Source organism: Fukomys damarensis, unplaced genomic scaffold, assembly GCF_012274545.1.
Source record: "Fukomys damarensis isolate Sample0158 unplaced genomic scaffold, DMR_v1.0_HiC HiC_scaffold_30, whole genome shotgun sequence".
NCBI lineage: Eukaryota > Metazoa > Chordata > Mammalia > Rodentia > Bathyergidae > Fukomys > Fukomys damarensis.
Window position 1 is genome coordinate 5,496,927 of NW_022900942.1, and position 5,220 is coordinate 5,502,146.

The window sequence follows — 5,220 nt, forward strand, 5'->3', positions numbered from 1 at the left end:
TTTTTTTTTTTTTTTTTTTTTTTTGGTACTGGGAACCAACTGAGGAACTCATACTTGGCAGGCAGGCACTACACCACTGAGCTACATCCCAAGCCCCTGCCTCACTTACTTGTATGTCCAATTCTTTTTTCATGTTTGGGAAGTTTCTGCCATTACATCTGTGAAGAGGCTTTTATGCAATTGCACTTCTATACACATATATACATACATGTGACTATACATACACACACATATATGTAAAATGAAGTTGGTTTTGTGGACTTAACCAACCATGGGTTGAAAATCTTTAGAAAAAAATTGCATTTGTACTAAATATGTAAGGACCTTTTTCATTTTCTTGGACTTTATTCCCTAAACAATATCATATAACAGCTATTTGCATACCATGTCTACTCTGTTAGTTATTATAAATCAAGTGGAGATGATTTAAAGTCCACAGGAGGATGTACAGAAGTTCCGTACAAATATTGTACTCTTTATATAAAGAGTTTGGATATTTATGGTTTTGGTGTCTGTGGGGGGAACCTGTCCCCCATGGATATATGTATAAGAATGATATCATTTCAATTATTTCTTTCTGAAAGAAGTTAATTTCTCCAGTTCATTTTAGATTGGGAACCTCAACTCAAAGTCAAAGAGCTGGCTTCTCTGCAGGATGGTTTGAAAGACCCATCATCCAGCAATTTGCACTTGGTAAGATTCATGGAATTAGCCTCAGTTCCCTACTTCAGAGAGGTTGAGTAGTTCACGTACTACAAATACAGCATCACATCCATGTGCTGGTGTCTACTGGTGTACACCAATAATACAGAATAGTGAGATTGGTTTTGATATATTGGTACATGCATATAACATATTTTGATTATTTTCAACCCCATTATTTTCAATTTCCTTCTCCCTTCCCTCCTGCTCTCCCAACCCTTGCTCCATCTCTAAAAGTCTAAAAGTTTTATGTCATTCTCCCTTATTTTATATACTTATTTTTAGATTGCTCATATAAGAGAAAGCATGAGATATTTAATTTTTTAAAGTATTATTTTGCTTAAATGATGGTATCCAGTTCCATTCATTTTCCTGCAAAGAACATAATTTCATTCTTTATGGCTGAGTAATATTCCATTGTATATATGTATCACATTTTCTTTGTCTGTTTATCTATTGACTGGCACGTAGGTTGTTTCACAGCTTAGCTATTGTGAATTATAGAGCAGTAAAATGAGTATGTATGTATGTCTTTAGTATACTGTCTTTAATTCTGGGAATATACTAAGGAGTGGCATTTCTGGAACAAATGGTATTTGTATTTTTAGTTTTCTGAGGATCTTTATACTGATTTCCATAGTGTTTGTATTCATTTATGTTACCACGAACAGTGCAGGACAATTCCTTTACTCTGCATCTTTGCCAGCATTGTTTGTTTGTTTTTGGCAATACTACTTGGGATCAAACTGAGTCTTTTTACTGAACTATATTGACAGTCTGTTGACTGACTGATTGATTGACTGATTTAGAGACAGGTCCTAAGTTACCCAGGCTGGTCTCAGACTTGCAATCCTGCTTCTGCCTCTTAGAGTGCTAGTACAGGCACTTGCTACACATCTGGTTGTTTTTGTACTCTTGATGATAGCAGTCCTGAATGGGGTGAGTTGGAATCTCAAAGTAGCTTTGATTTGCATTTCTGTAATGGCTGAAGATGTTGAATATGACTTGGGCATGGTAGTGCATGCCTGTAATCCCAGCCCTTTGGGAGGCTGAGGCTGGAGGATCGCTGTGAGTTGGAGGCCAGCCTGGGCTGCCTAGGGAGACCTTGTCTAAAAAAAAATAATAAAACATGTTGAATTTGTTTTTATATACTTTTTTTTTCGGTACTGGGGATTGAACTTGGGCCCTTGAGCTTGCAAAGCAGGCGCCCAGCCCTTGTTTTTATATACTTATTGGCCATTTGTGCTTCTTTTGTGGGGTATCTATTCATTTGCCCCTTTACTAGTTATTTGTTTTTCTTGGAGTTAATTTTTAAAAATATAGTTTAGATATTAATTCTATCAGAATGGTAACTGGCAAAGGTTTTCTCTCATTCTGTAGGTTGTCTCTTCATTGTTGATTGTTTCCTTTGCTGTTCAGGTTTTTAATTTAATATAGTCTCATTTGTTGATTTTCACTATTATTCCAGTGCTATTGGGGTCCTATTCAGGAAGTCTTTGGCTGTGCCTATTGATTCAAATGATTCTCCTATGTTTCCTTTCAGCAGTTCTAAAGTTTATATGTCAGTCTTTGAACCATTTTGATTTGATTTTAGGACAGGGTGGAAGATAGGGATATAATTTCAGTCTTCTGCACATGGATATCCAGTTTTCCCAGCACTACTTGCTAAGGGGCTGTGTTTCCTTTAGCATATACTTTTGGCCCTTTTTTCAAAAATCAGATGGCTGTATGTTGATGGATTTGTTTCTGCGTCTTCTGTTCAATTCCAGGGAGACATTAGAGTCAGAGTCTTCTCCTCAATGGGCACAAGTGTCTGAGCTGTGGCTTCTGGAATATGGAATGTCACTCAGAATTTTTTCTAGATGGTTCCCTCAAACACACATTTCCATTAGTATGAGTCAGACATTGAGTAGGTGAAATATGATTTACTTCTCAACAATGAAAAAAAATTCCACCTTATAGAAAATTATGAATAGGAGAAAGTCCCATGGTAGAGGAAGTGATGTACTCAAGTGTAAGAACTTGAACTGTCTGACCAATGCACACCTTAAGATGTTGGGAATATGCTTCTGGCAGGGAAGACCCTGGACACTGGCACTGGTGTGGCCAGCTTTTTGCCATCACTGATGTCTTTATCTAGGGTAGGAAGGGGGTCTGGAGGTCAGTAGTCTAGGGCTGAATAAGAGACCCAGCAAGAAAGAGCCCACTTTGTAAAGAGTGGGAAAGTTGTTGGAAATCCTTCAGGACCTTTCCTGGAAGAGCCCCTTTCAGTGTGGAAAAGCCTGCCTGTTACTGTGCATGAGGAAATGCACACTGAGTTGTCTGTCCTGCCTTTGGCACTGAATTTCCTCTTCAAACAGTAGGCCCTTCCGAGCTTTGGGTTCCCATTCCACTTATTTCTTTTTTTCAGACAGGGTCTTTGTGTAGTTCAGTCTGGCCTTGAATTCACTATAGTATGTGGCCCTGGCTGGCCTCAAAATTCCAGAGATCCTCTGCTTCAGCCTCCCAAGGGCTGAGATAACAGGCATGTACCACTGTTCCCAGCTTGTGTTCCCATTCTCGAGGGTTGCAAATGTCAAGGTTAGGGACTGGACAGAGTGAAGCACAGCATGACCTCACTCCTGAGCTGGGACTGCCTTCCCAGAACTGGTGGGCTCCCTTGGGCTCCCTCAGTCTATTCTCCTTGTGTGTCATGGACCTATGTCTGCATCAGAGTGTCTGAGATGCACAGACTCTGCATGGGCTGGAGCAGCCTGGGCTGTAGAGAGCCTTGCCGTGTTCTGATGGGAACAAAATCTTTCAGAGTGTGACATGCACAAACATGCACAACTCACGGTGGGCTGCAGAGCAGCCGAATCCCTGGCTCCTGCCTGGCTCCAGCACAATCCAGGGTGGCAGAGTTCCCTCATCCCTGCTTTCTCCTCATCCTGTTTACCTTCTGATCTTGGTTGAGAATCTCTAGTAGCTGCTGGGAAAAAGACACATGATTTTTTAGACCTTCAGACCTGAAGTGGCCAATGCAGTGAACCATGTCACAGTGTGTGCTGTGTGTCATCACAGAGCTCTCAGTTTTTTTTTCTTTTTGATACCAGGGTTCAAACTCAGGACCTTAATCCCCAGCCCTCCCAATTCTTGTAGAGCAAAGACTCAAACTGACAGATGCTGGGCATCTTCTGGCTCCATCATCTGTACCTGTGGATCAGCAGATGCATCACATGCAGAAAGGAAGGAAGATGAAGGATGAGATCTTGAGGGTCCACTTGAGGTCCTCTGGGTGCTTTCCTCACAGCACAGGTTCAGCACCTTCCACAGATCTCCCCATGCAGTACAGAGTGCTTCAGTCACACCTAACAAGTGATATACTGAGGTCCAGGTAGCAGGCAGGCACAGGGCATGCTGAGTGGGCAGAGGGGACACAGGTGTAGAAAGCTGAGTAGTGTGGCCCTGAAGACACATTACTTGTGTGGAGTCCAAGATTAATTCTAGAGACCACAACTTTGTCAGCAAGTTCTATAGCCTGAGGGTCACACATCTGCCACTGGGCTGACCCTTTAGCTAGCCCTTTTGGGCCATGCTGGGTACTGTGGAGCCTTGCCCCATTTATCTGGCAGCTGTGAGGCTACCCTGGCTTCCGGGAGGAAGCATCAGTGGCCAGGGACAGAATCCTAGGGGAGCACAAGCACCTGGAATTGGAACCCTGGCTTCCTTGGTCCACTTTTCCTCTTCCCTTGTTCTACTTTTCTGCATCCCATTAGCTTGAGAACTGAAGGAAGTTGTGGCTCCCCTGAGCTTAGGTTGGTGAAGAATATCCAGCCTGTGCAATCCTCTTGGTTGGTGAGGCAGGGATAGCACAGGGAGGAACACTTTGTCATGTCCTAAGCTATGCCCTGAGCAGAAGGACCTTCCATTTACCTGCTCCTATCCTGTTATCCCCCTCAGGGACTACTGTCTGTGCTACTGCCAAACCTGCCAGTTTTACCTCTACAGTGTAATCCACCTCTGCTGTTCCTCTCATCTCCACCACTGCCACCCTGCCCAGAGACCCTGTCTGTTTTCTGCTCAGGGCCTTCACCTGACAACTCCTGGTCCCCATCTTGGAAATGGAGGCCAGAGAGATCCTTTAGAGATGTTTATCAGGTCAGCCATCTTTCTTGAGGGAGCACCTGCCAGTCACATCTTTCTCCACTCTATTAGTCCATTTTCTGTTGCTATAGCAAAATACCTGTGGCTGGGTACTTTGTACAGAAAAGAAATAGCTGGGCATGGAGGTACACACCTATAATCCTAGAAAACTTGGAGTCTGAGGCAAGAGGATTGCAAGTTTGAGCCCAGTCTGGGCAATTTAGTCTCAAAAAACAAAAACAAAAGACTGGAGATGTAGCTCTGTGTGAAGGCCTTGGGTTCAACTGCAGGAAAAAAAAGTTTATTTAGCTCACAGCCTTAGAGGCTGAATGTCCAAGGTCAAATGGCTCCATCTAGTGTTTGGTGAGGGCTTCAAGGTGATGGCACCATGGTGGG

General features: G+C 42.9%; 1 pseudogene; it reads right to left on the reverse strand.

Moving 5' to 3' along the window:
• LOC104854827 overlaps nt 1-4,795 on the reverse strand; it is a 39,170-nt pseudogene extending 34,375 nt beyond the window's left edge.
• Nucleotides 4,796-5,220: the final 425 nt, after the last annotated feature.